General features: G+C 51.9%; 1 protein-coding gene across 2 annotated transcripts in view; it reads right to left on the reverse strand.

Moving 5' to 3' along the window:
• TRAF5 (TNF receptor associated factor 5) overlaps positions 1-11,922 on the reverse strand; it is a 51,176-nt gene extending 39,254 nt beyond the window's left edge. For both annotated transcript variants that reach the window (XR_003965936.1, XM_030302624.1), the window contains exon 1: positions 11,794-11,922. The gene's annotated coding sequence lies outside the window, so the exon portion shown is untranslated. The remainder of the gene's footprint in view (positions 1-11,793) is intronic.
• Between the last annotated feature and the right edge of the window lie 1,164 nt (positions 11,923-13,086).

Here is a 13,086-nt window from a genome sequence, read left to right on the forward strand (position 1 = left end):
CCAGGCGCCCCAGCAGTTTCTATTTTTACATACAACATCATACCCAGTCTTCACACTAACGCTGTGGCAATATCAGCACATTTCTGATGAAGTTCCTGAGGCCCCAAGCTGTCAATCGAATTGCCCCAAATCACACGGCAGGCACATAGTGGTGCAGGAATGTGAACCTAGGCTTCCTGACACCAAGTCCAGTGCTCTTTGCTCTGTGTCATAGCTAGAGGGAAATGGACCACATCCCAACCAACACCAAGATGGAGGTCTCGAGGAGAGGCAGGACAGCCTAGAGACCAGCTCTGGACCCAGACCGCTGGGTTCAATTCCTTCTGCCATTCACTTACCTGTGTCCTCTTTTCCTCATCTAGAAAATGGGAGAATAGTAGCTGCCTCTATGGCTTGGAGTTAAGATTGAAGGTGTTGATCCACGTAAATTACTAGCACACAGTGCGTGCCACGTAAATAAGCACTAAATATCCATGCATGTCCATCCTTCACTCCTAGTCAGCACTTATTCAGTGCCTGCTGTGTGCATAGGCCTGTGCCTCATTCTACTGTGGGAGAGGGTGGAGTGGGGGTCGACCCCCAGTTACCAGACAGTTCCTGTCCCCAAGAGGTTTTCAGTCTAGGTGGGGGCCATGCCTGTATACAAAGTACACCAACAATGTGCTCTAAGAGTGTGCCCGGGAGCATGACAAAGATGCTGACTTGGATACTTTACCCCAGAGAAACAGACCTCTGTTTCAGAAGCCTATTTGTTACAATCTTTTAGCCTACCCTAGTTAACATATTTCAGAATCAGGATCTCTCAGTAGTAGCCAGATTCTACAGCCAGTACCGTGTGAAATGCACAGAACTAGACCATTGGGCCAGCTTCTAGACTCCTCCTCCTCCTCGGCACTGGCTACTCCTCATGTCCCCATCTCTCAGAGGGCCCAGGCTGGTGCTGGACCTCTTCTCTCTGGTGAGCTCATCTTGGCTCCTCCATGAGATGCCATCCCTGACAGTGCCCTGATGTCTACCTGCAATCTGGACCTCTCCTCATTCCAAGTGCCTAGTCCATACCTCTGTGTTTGTTTACCTGGCGCCCCACCCAACCTGCTCCTCCCATGGCCTTCCTCCACCTCAGTAAAATGCTGTCACAATCACCCCATTGCTTGGACCAAAACTCGGGAGTCACTCACCCTTGACTCTTCTTACTCTGCACCCCACAACACAAATCCTCTCGGCTCTTCTTCCAAACATACAAACCCTGTTCCCTACTTTCAGCACAACCGCCCTGGTCTAAGCCAGTGTCATCTCCCAATGGGGAACAGCATTAATCTCTTAGCTGGCCTCCTGCCCCTGTCCTTCCCTATACAGCCCAGTCATACCCCAGCAGCCAGAGCTATCCTTTTAAAAACAGAAGTTAGACATGCCACTCCTCTGGGCTCCAATGGCCCCCATGTCACTCAGGGTTAAAGCCAGTGTCCGTTGAGTCCAATGCAATCTGGCCTGTCCTCATTTTGTAGCACTCTCCACCTGTTCACACACTCTAGTCTCATGGCCTCACTTTTTCTTGACTAGTGCAAGCGCCTTAACTTGCTGTCTGTCCCCCTGACACCTGAATGGCTTGTTCCTGCACTTCAGGTATCTGCGCAAACGCTCACTCTCAAGTGAGGTCTCCACTGATCTCCCCAACTGCAAACACAACCATCCCTGACCACACGCGCCATCACCTGATGCATTCTTTTCCAGAGCACTCCCCACCATCAGGCATGTTGAGGTTTACTTCTTTACTGCCCGTCTTCCCCAGGCAGAGCGCAAGCTCTCCAAGAGGCAGAGGTGTCTCCTTTGTTTACTGAGGTGCTAATACTTAGAAGGGCGCCCATGACAGGCATACCATAAACACTCACAGAAAGACTGAATGACTGCCTTACCGTATTCTGCAAAAAGCAGGAAAGCTTCTCTCCTACCTATGCTGCTTCCCAGTACCTAAAACTTCCCATCTTAACTGTTTATTAGTCCTAAAATTCCACCAGTTACAGCTAGACAGAGGAAACTTGAGGGGAGCCTGGGTGGCTCAGTCAGTTAAGCATCTGACTCTCGGTTTCGGCTCAGGTCATGATCTCGCAGTTCGTGGGTTCGAGCCCCACATTGGGCTCTGCACTGGCAGTGTGGAGCTTGCTTAGGATTCTCTCTCTCCCCCTCTCCTACTCACACTGCCTGTCTCTCTCAAAACAAATACATAAACTTTTAAAAGATTAAAAAAAAAAAGGATGGCTGACTTGGGGAGAGGTAGTCAGTGTCAGGAGGGGAGGGTCTAGCCATACAGGGCTGGAAGAGCCAAGTCTGAGCCATGGTCCTTAGTCCTACTAACATGAACCCGTCCCTGGTGAGATGTCATAGGGGAAGCCAGGTACCTGGGAAGGAGGGGAAAATGTTGAGGAGGATTTTTAAAGGTAGACAAGGCCAACAATTCAACTGAAGAAATATGTATAGGGCCCTCACCCAGGTGCCTCACAAGGTGCTAGACAGGTGAAATCTCATTTGCCAGAGTCCTTTTCTGGAGGCTTCACCATGTGAACAGGTAACAGAGTTGGAGGCCAGGTTTTCCTTTTCAGCTCACTCTCTTGTTTTCACTATCTATTTCAAACCTTTCTCTTCTCTGCAAACCGTGACCACGCCCCCCCCCCAGGCCTCACCCAGAAACTTCACTTCCTATTGCACACAGAAAATAGAAGTCTTCAGACCAGAAAGACCTCCACTTCCTGCCACCAGACCTATGTGTCTCCCTGCACGGGGGCCCCTGCTCTGCCCTCTCCCTCTCAGAGCGTGTTAGAGGTGACCTCTGAATGAAGCCAGCTTCTCCACCTGTCCTGGACCCCTGCCTCCTCAGGGAGCTTCACATCCACTGTCACCCACCCCCCTTCCTCATCGCCAACCTCTCTCTTTCAGCTGGCTCCTTCCATCACTCTCACACAACCACGATCTCTCTAGAGATCAAGCAACACTAAAAATCCTCACTCTCACATTTCTCGAAAGTTCGAGCTCTCCTTCCTCTCACAGCCAAACTTCTTCACTCACCCTCACCCTCAACACAGTAGAGGGACTGTCTCCACTGGCCTCTCTTCAGTCCAGTCCTCAGCCAGCTCGGGCCTGGCTCACACCCTCACCAAGCCACCCAAATCGGTGACTGCTGGCTCACTAACGCCAATGGTCCGTTTTCAGTCTTCATCTTACCTGGCTTCTAAGCAACATCAGACATTGTTGCCCCCTCCATGCCCTTCCCCAAATACACACACTCTCCCTTTAGCTTCCCTGAAACCACACTGTCCAAGAACAGAGACAATGTATGAACTAACAACTCCCAACTCTCTCTCTCTCTCTCCAGCCCAGACCTCCTCTGCATCTAGACCCACATGAAGGCTGCATGCTGAGTGCCTTCTTCCGATTGCCTTGCAGGAACTCCAAAGCCAAAGCATCTCAAACTGAACCGATTTCCCCTCTCCTAAGTTGCTCTCCCCAGAGCTACCTCTTGGTAAAGACCCAACTCTTTTATCTTCCTGCTGTTGCCAGATAACTGGCATCATCCCGGCGATGCCTTCTCTCTCCTCCCCCACATCCCATCAGTCACAGAGGCCCCCTGAGTGTACCTGACAGAGACACTCCGCCTCCTTCTCTCCACCCCCATGACCAACACCCTGATTCAAGCCACCATCCCTCTCACTTGGGCCACAGCACAGCCTCCTACAACTGGTCTCCCTCACCCACTCACTCCTCCAGAGCATTTTCCACACACCGCCTGACTGAGCTTCTGAAAACACCAAGCTGTGTCACTCACACGATCTTTTCACAGCCTCCCATTCCTCTTAACGTTCCAAAGCCCTAATGCATGCTGCAATGGTCCTGTCCAATCTCTAGGGTCATCTGGAGGCCCCCCTCCTCCCCTACCTTTTATTCTCCATTCTCCCTGGTCTTTTTGCCATTCTTTTTTTTTTTTTTTAAGTTTTTATTTATTTATTTTGAGAGAGAGAGAGAGAGAGAGAGAGAGACAGAAAGAGAGCAGGGGAGGGGCAGAGAGAGAGGGAGACAGCAAATCCCCAGCAGGCTCCTAACAGTCAGCACAGACCCCAACCCGGGGCTCGAAGTCACAAAATATGAACTCATGACCTGAGCTGAAATCAAGAGTCAGATGCTTAACCAACTGAGCCACCCAGGTGCCCCTGTTTGCCATTCTTCATACAAGTGGCAAAACTGCCCTCTTTACAGCGTTCACCCCTAAGGCCGGTCTCCCTTTGCTCAAGCTGCTGTCTCCACTGGAAACATCCTGTCCTCCCCTTCCCCTAACCTCTTTCTGAGCGAAACTCACTGAGGCCCAGCTTAAGCATCACATATTCAGCCAGGCCTTCACATGCCTCCTCAGCCACGCTAGGTCCCCTCTTCCAAATTGCATGCTATTTACCATGCTGTACTTCTCCTTCATAGCATTTACTATGACTGCAATTCATTTTTGTATGTCATTATCTGTTCACTATTAACCTGAACCAGCAAACAGAAAGCAGGCCTGGGGCCACGTATTTTTCAAGTTGCTGGCACACAGCAAGCGCTCAACTATCTGAGTGAATTAATAGCTGCCATTTTGGGGGCCTACGACGTGACAGATACTGTGGCTAGAAGCTTTACATGGGTTGTTCCACTGTGCACAGCAACCCATTGAGGTGTGGGCACCAGTTTTATTTTCCTATTCACATTCTACTGATCAGGATTATATAACGTGTTCAAGGTAACACAGCTGGTAAGTGCTGGGTTTAATATCAGACTGGTCTCCTCTCGAAGCCACTACACCACACTTCCCTCTGTACTCCCACAGTGTTCACTCAGTGCCTGACACACAGTAGGTGCTCGACCAAGAGGGATAGATAGAATAACCCACTATCAAGGGTGTAGGCCTCACCCTTGAGGTCTACAAAGAAGAATTACAATTCCCCTCTTCCACAGGAAAGAAGAAAATGGAGTGAGAGCTTCAAAGGGTCACCCAGCAGTAGGTGGCCATGCTGGGCTGGATCCTAGGTCTCCTGGCTCCTATCTAGAGTGATTTTCTCTACAGCATAAGCATAGCTAGGCACTATCGGGTGGAATTATGCAGGCAAGCTGTGCAGAAAAGAGGTAACATAGCAGGCCTGAGACTGCCATCCTTGGGAAGTTCTGTTTCCAAGGATGGCCCTTGGTTAACATCTTAGAAGGTGGATTTGGGGCCAATTCTCCTAACTAATTAGGGTGGCTCACTGTCCCCAAACTGTTTTGCAAACAATGTGGTTATTCCTAAGCACCTGTTTTTCTTCTGGAAGTCTGGAATGTTGGTATACGTTAGGCAGAGGGTGCCTACATGACCAGTCCTCAATAGAAACCCTGGGCACCAAGTCTCTAATGAGCTTCTCTGGTAGACAACATTTCACATGTTGTCACTATTCAATGCTGGAGGAATAACGTGACCCTATGTGACGTCAGTGGTGGAGAGGACTCTTGGAGCTTGCGCCTGGCTTCTTCTGGACTTTGCTCCATGTGCCTTTTCCCTTTGCCAATTTTGCTTTGGCTCCTTTCATTGTAATGAATCATATCTGTATAACTATACGCTGAATCCTGTGAGCCCTCAGAGAAAATCATCGAAGCTGGGTATGGTCTTGGGGAAGCCTTCTTAACAAGAGATGAATTCGGGTTTTCCTTCAAAGGCAGGGGGCATGAATTAGTAGATTAATACAGGAGGCACTCTAGGCAGAAGAAATGATGTGAAGAAAGTTAGGAACAGGGAAGTCAGGTGTAAAAGGCCTTACAGCTGTTTAACACAGCCTAAGCAGAGCTGACATTGAGAGAATCAAGCACTATGATTGTAAGGTGGAAGAAATGGATGCTAGAGAAGTCACATTTGCTCCAATGATCCAGCATCAATGAAGTGAATCAAGTGAAGTCACACATATGGAATTAATACCAAGAAAAGAATGAAAGAAGGTAGTGTCTGTCTGTCCACGGCTAATATCCATGGCATTGGACATTTCTCAGAAAGGTCTGCCAGAAGTGTCACTGAGCAGTTGAAGTAACAATCCAAATTATTGGCTTTTCAAATAAACCACTTCAATATGGGGGCTCCAGAATAATCTACTTCCCATCCATTAAAGGCAACTATTCACTCCTTCCTTTATCCCTTTCAAATGCCTTTGCCCAGGGTCCAATATCCCCTCCCATCTCTCTGGCCCACTTCTCCTCACTCCTCAGGAGGGCTTCCTGGAATAACCCCACCCAACTGGTGAATCACTTCTTTTATTCTGCAACTACTGAGCACTTAGGCCTTCACTTTATGTTAAATTATTTGTCTTTAACCCAGGGGAGCAGGGTAAATTTGCTAGGTTGTAGCGTAGGTATCTGCCCAGCCTCTTCCTCAGAATCTTAATGTCATGAAGGCAGAAGAGGGACTTTCATGACTGTTTAGCTTCACTCCACCCACTTGCCTCCATCCTCTGGCCTCAAGGGCCCTCTACAAATGCAAATGGAAGGCTCAGAACACAGCCTGGCTGTTCCCAGCCACCCTCCTTAGTAAGGGAGTGTGGAAAAGGCTCTGGCTGGCAGTTCTGTACCCAGTCAACCTCACTCCACATTTTGCTCTGCTTGCATAGTTGGATCCCATTAAAGGACTTCTCTGCTCCTGGTGATCAAGCCAGTGCCTGTATTTTGCTTCCCAAATCCATTGTATTTCTTCTGCCGGGACCCTGTGTCACCTTATTACCAGCACAACTATCCCTCCAAGATGGCGGCTGCTGTGCCCACACATTATTCTAAAGGCTGAAATCCTGCCCCTGAAACCCTCTCCCTGGGCCTGGGCCTCCATTATCTTATGCCTCCTGCCCTCCTCTCTGCCTTCTGCCTGCCAAGGGCTTGTCCCAGCTTATCCCCACCATGTCCAGTCCCATCCCAGCCCACCTACCTGGCTGCTGAGCTCTGCTCAGTCTAGATTGCCAAGTGTCAGCAACAGGCTAGTTTAAATGATGGGCTCCCTCGGAACTTGGCAGTTCTTTTGTTTGTCTGTTTTTAATTTAATGTGAATGCCTTTAGGCTCCACACACATTTTCCACCTCCCCAGAGACCCCACAACTCCCTATTGCTATCAAACACATAGAAGAAAAACAGCTTTACTGAGTACCCGCCAGACACTAGGCTCTGTGTATATATTGGCTCATTTAATCCTTCCAGCAACCCCAAGTGGGTGACATTACTATCTCTATTTACCATTGGAAACAGAGCCTCATGGAAGTTGGGCAACTTGCCCAGATCATGCAACTACAACCAGCAAGTCATAAATTCAGATTTGAACACAGCTTCTGAAGTCCACACTATTTCCACTATGCATTTAGGCGGCCCCTCTGCAGCAGTGCAGGAGAGGAAACGGAAAGGCAGGAAAGTGAGTGAATGCACAATCAAGGTAATACAGGAAAGAGGTCGAATGGATGTGTCGAATGGATGTGAACTCAGGGTGCCGCCCTGGGGACCAGAACCGGCCAGGGGAGACAGGCCAGAGGTGACTGTGGGAGAACAGTGATGTCTGCACAGGTGAGGGAGAACTCAGAGGAAGGCACGGCTTGGGATGCATGTCTGAGGGGCTCCGGAAACATCACAGCGAAGATTCTGTGTGTCACAAATCAAACTGGCCAGGAACAGAGCTGGGTGAGAGACAGAGCCTTTCCTGAAGAGTGTTGGTTTGAGCCATGGGAGGACAGGAGGGCTCTAGGGAGAGGAGCACAGGGGTTAGAGGCCCAGCCTGAGGACACAGCCTGGTCCTCATATGGGCACTTGCAGGGAGGGAGGAGGATGAGAAGCTCAAGGTCAATGAAGGGAACGTCAGTGGGGAGAATGGGGCACCCTCCAAGGAGATGGGCAACAGCTGCAGAGCAGGCTGGCGACTGAGGATTACCAGGCCCCAGAAACCTTCGGGCAATCTGAGCGGCAGGGCAGGTGCACAGCGCGGAGCGAGGAATACATAAGTGCAAGTGCTGGCTGCTCTTTCCAGAAGCTTTTCAGTGAAAGGGAGAGAAGAGGGGTTGCAGAAACATGGGCTGTTCCTGTTTAACAGAGGCTGAGCTAGTGGGGCAGAGGAAGAGGTCAGTGGTAAGGGAACGATGGATGGAGCCCGTCAGAGGGAGAAGAGGGCTGCATCAGGGGCATAGGTGGAGAAGGTGCTCTCCCTCCCATGGGTCAGGAGAGTACCTCTTCCCTGAGAGGAAACAGACCATGGGGGAAATCCCAGGGATGTTCTGGACTGGAGAGGAGAGAAGCTGGTGGAGCGCATGTCCAGCAATGAGGCATGGGCAGCTGCTGAAAGTGAATGGGTCCCCCTTCCCTGTTCACACACTCCGGAAGGGGCGCTCCCTGGGCTCTGTCATTCAACACGGGGACCACAGACCCTGCAGGTACCTGCAGAGGTACCCAGTTCTGGCCACGGCACCATCTAATCATGTGTCACCACCTGCCTCCAGATAACAATACGCAGAATATACTCCTCACTGCCGCTTCAAGCTGACTTTGAATTTTTCTGTCAGGACTGGTGAGTATTTTCACTTTTATTTCCTCTCTGGTCCTCCAGTCCACTTCCTCACAAGACAGGGCCTGCCAGGGGCCATGTGGGTCAACTACTGTCTGACCCTCCAAATAAAGCTTTCCTCTGGGCAAAGCAACAAGCTCAGTGGGGCCCAACCCTGGCCTCAGCAGGGGCAGGAACCCTCCAGCCCCGAAGATCGCTTCTGCCCTGGTGCCCTCTACCCTCAGCACACACACAGATGCCCACCTCGCTCTGCTGGGGTGATGACTCCTGCCCCAGAGTAGCCCCAGTAAAAGCCACCATCTGCACAGAAAAAGCTCCTCTGAGACTGGGTCTGCCACAGCTCCCCCCTACCCTTGGTCTATTAGCCCTTAAAGACCCCCAATCAGTGACAAAGGTGTCAGGTGGCCTTTGATGAATGCCTTTCTGGTTCCCTCACGTTCCTCCTGCCCAGAATTCTGGCTTCCTCTAGCCAAAATACCAGGAGCAGAGCACAGGAATTAGAGTCAGGAGACTTGGGCTGGGGTCCTGGCTGGTCCCTACATTCTGTGAGATCTTTCCGGTCACTTCTGTGCCCTAGCTTGCAACCAGGGAAGTGGAAGGAACAGCAACCTGCCTTTCCCTTCTCTCAGGGAGGCCATGAGAAGTTAATCAGGTCAGAAACGCTATTTTCAAATCAGGGCTGTTCTGATTCCTGGGGTCTAAGCAAGTCCTGCTGACAGCTCAGCCTCTCTGTCCAGAGCCCCACCAAGCACATGTTCCCCAGCCATCAGTCCCAAGGGAGACACATCTCAAATGAATTCGACACAGACATTTGTTTAGGCCTACTCTGTCAGATTCCAGGACCCAAACCAGAATAGACACAGGTCTTGCCCCGAGTTCACTGAGTTGGGGTAGAGCTAACAGAGCAGATGTCTGTCCATGTGGCGCCCCAGGCAGAGCCTCCAGGGGACTCTGCTCTGTGTGGTTGGGAGCACACCAGACATGTGTTACCAGAGTCCAGACTGAGGAGGAGGTGGGTAGATTTAGTTGTCTGAGAAACCAGGGTGGGGGCCTGGAGCAGAGGAACCAGGCACCTTAGAGACACAGGCCCGGCCCAGCAGTGGAACCTAAAGGGTTATTACACTCGGGACTTCACCCTCACCATCTGGGAGACGAGGAGAATAATACTGCATTGGCCTGACTCACTAGAATATCAGGGAGAACAAAATGAGAACAGCAATGAGAAGACGCTTTAAAAAGGAAAGAGCTTTACAAACATGGAATTATTTTTTCTTCAGGGTCCTCTGCTGAGAAGCTGAGATAATCACAGAAGGTCTGATTGTCTAAAAGCTGACGAGCCTAACGGGGCTGACTCAGAGGCATCCAGCTCCCTCGCTCTGCAGATCGCCCCCAATGAAATATCCCAGTTACAGACTTAGTACTTCAGTGGACGGGGCCTCCCTCTCCTTTCCGTACTCTTTCCACTGCCCTGCCACCCATAGCCAATGGGTGCTCAGGTGATGCTTGCTGACAGATGGAAACGCTGCCCATCCTACCCTCACGGCCACGGACCTCAGCCCAGAGGACCTGACAAAGTCACCTCCTCCATCATTGCCCCTCCAGCAGGTCGTCCAGAGCTGGGCTCACACAGGTGACTTTCTCCTGCTTGTGTCCAGGATCTGAGGGCCTACCCATCCCACACAGTTCAAAACAGAATGGTAACGAAAACAAGAAAGCCTCGACAGGGGCTAGATATTTTCTGCTTCCATCTCACAACCAGCTTTCCTGCAGCAGTGACTTTACTATGCAAATCAGAGTAGACCACAGGGAGGAGTGGTCAAATAGTTTTCACCTGACCATCAACTGCACTAACTCCCTTTCATCGGCCATGTGACAAGGGCAGACAGCCAGCAGCAGCACCCTGGGTTTGAGAGGCCCTACCCAGCCTTTCCCGGCCTAAAATTCTCTCTCACACACGTAACTGTTCTATTCCCAGAAGCACCTCCATTTCTTTGCATTTTGTCTTCCAGAGCTCTTTTAAACCGTGAACGTCTCTAGAGGAAGAAACCATATTCCACTGGCCTTAGTCACACAGCACCTGTGCCCAATAAATATTTACTGAATTAAATTGGTTACTAGATGCCTGTCCTTAGGGACACGGGTCACGGCCCAGGGCTGTGGAGGGTGGGGTTGCAGGGGCAGCCTTTTCCCAACCTCACCGCTGGCCTAGAGCAGCCCTGCTAGCCACGGGGGCGATAACTGAGTTCGAGAAAGTAAATCTGAAATAGCCAAATATGGAAACTCTGCAGGAGGGGGCAGAACCAGCCGAGAAAGTCGGCAGCGGGCAGAGCAGCCCAGTGGAGTCAGCGACAAGAGTGAGGCCCCGGTATTCACAGAAAATCTTCAGAACTGCCAAAACCCTGCAGAGCGGCGGCAAGGGGGAAGCGATCTGTTCTGGAAAACCCAGATTCCACCAATCCTCTGGGTGTCCCAGGGCAACTCACCTCCCTGAACCTTGGTATCTTCCAAGACCCCTCCGAGCTCGGCTTTGGGTGGGTGGGTGTGTGTGTGTGTGTGCTGTGTTGTGTGCTGTGTGGTGTTTCTAAATGAGCACGCTCAATCGAACAGTTCGTGGAGGTTTCCATTCATTCCAATATTAAAGTTTCATTCCAGAGGGCTCCGGGTGGAGAAGTCCTGCAGAAGTGGAGGGGGCGCTGAAGGGTGCGAACGGAGAGCCTGGGGTTTGCAGTGCGTGCGTGCAGGGCACGCCTGGAAATCACCCCTCAACCTGAACCTGGTCCTTCCAGGCCACAGCCGCGCTCTGCAGCAGCTCCCCAGCCCAGACCCCCGGTCTCCGTCCACGACACACCCTTCTCCTGCAAAGAAAACCCGCTCGGAGCCGCGGAGCCTGGCTCTGACCCTCAACACCCAACTGCACCCCCTCGCCCGCAGCAGCGGCCACCAACCCAGCAGGCTCCCCCGGTCCCCCAACCCCCACCCCGCGGCCGCCCGGCGCTGGTCCGGGACGCGCTAGACGCGAGCGCGGCGGGCGGCCAGGCCCGGGACCCCCACAGCCGAGCGCCAGGCGCCAGGAGGTGGTTGCGGGGCCCCTGCCGCTGTGGCGCTTTCGGTTTCAAAGCAAACGGGACGAGCCGAAGAACGCTCCTCGGTCCCCTCACTCCAGCTCTACAGCCTCGGGGCTTATCACCGCGGCGCGGCCACCGCCCCGGAGGCGACCTGCCGGGACTCACGTGTGGCTCGGCGCGGGGGTGCTCAGCCGGCGCTGGTCCGCAGGCTCGCGGCTACTCCAGGCAGTGACCGGCGACGAGGCGGGGGCCAGGCTCTCAGCCCCCCAGCCCTGCTCGCGGAGCCAGACCGGGGGAGGAAGGAGGGCGGGCCCGGGACCCGGGAAGGGAGGGGCCTGGGGCGGGGCCCGAAGCAGTCCTGGCGAGGGGCGCAGGCCCCAGGGGAAGGGCGGACGGGCAGGAAGGTGTCGGGTAGGACGCGGAGAATTACTGAGCAGTTAGAAATCTAACCTAACCACACTGGAATCACAAGTACCTACAAATAAAAAGCATCTCAGATTTTCCTCAAGTGCCTTTGAACTGTACACATCTTACCCTTCAACCTGGGACAACCAAGCTGAGCCAGTCCTTTCCTGCTTTGACTCCCTTAGCTCAAGGTCTCAGGTCTGGTTGGAACCAGTCCTTCCCCATCTTCCTCAGCAGTAGCACAAATTTGTCCGCCCTCCTCCTTGCTGCGTGTCTAGCAATCCTTTAGAATTGTTGAGGTTGACCTTGGACCAAGGGCTCCCCAGACATCTCTTTGGATCTTCAAAACAACCTTGTGAAGTAGGCCTGTTCCTCCTCATTTTACCTATGAGCTGAGGTCCAGAGAAGTGACCTGAAGTGAGGTGCCCGAAGGTGGACACTCAGCAAGGGCTGTAGTTACAACTTAAATCCAGCTCTCCTGACTCCTAGATACAGGCCTCTTTCTTAGAATACTTCTCTCCAGGAGCGTATGTTCTGAATGGTATTTGTAGGCTATATAAATCTCTGTGGAGGTTGATGGAGCATGAAGAGCGAGATTTTGGAATGAAATAGATCAGAAGTCCAATTCTAGCTTCCTCACTTTCAGTTAGGCAACCGTGGGCAAGTACTTGATTGCCCTGAGCTTTGATTACTCATCAGTAAAAGGGGAGAATTAGTAAAATGCACAACCCAGAGATGCATGGGAGCCAGGCAGAAAGAGACAGGAAGGAAGCCCAAGGCTGCAGTCATGGAGGAGGGGGAGGGACACTGGTGCACTACAGAGCTTGTGTGGGATCTGGAGGAGCAGCCAGGCTCCGGCTCAGGCTCAGGTTCCATGCCATCCTGTCCTCCCGTGGTCTCCATTTTTCAACAAGAGCCAGAAATCCAGATTCCAACTTTTGGGTTGGTGAGCCAGATTAACCACTCCAGTGGGCATTGCTTTGGGACTCTAGACCCACCTCACAATCCTGTGTGAAATAAATGAGATAGCATTCCTATATTCCTGACACAGAG

The sequence above is a fragment of the Lynx canadensis genome, chromosome F1 (assembly GCF_007474595.2).
Source record: "Lynx canadensis isolate LIC74 chromosome F1, mLynCan4.pri.v2, whole genome shotgun sequence".
NCBI lineage: Eukaryota > Metazoa > Chordata > Mammalia > Carnivora > Felidae > Lynx > Lynx canadensis.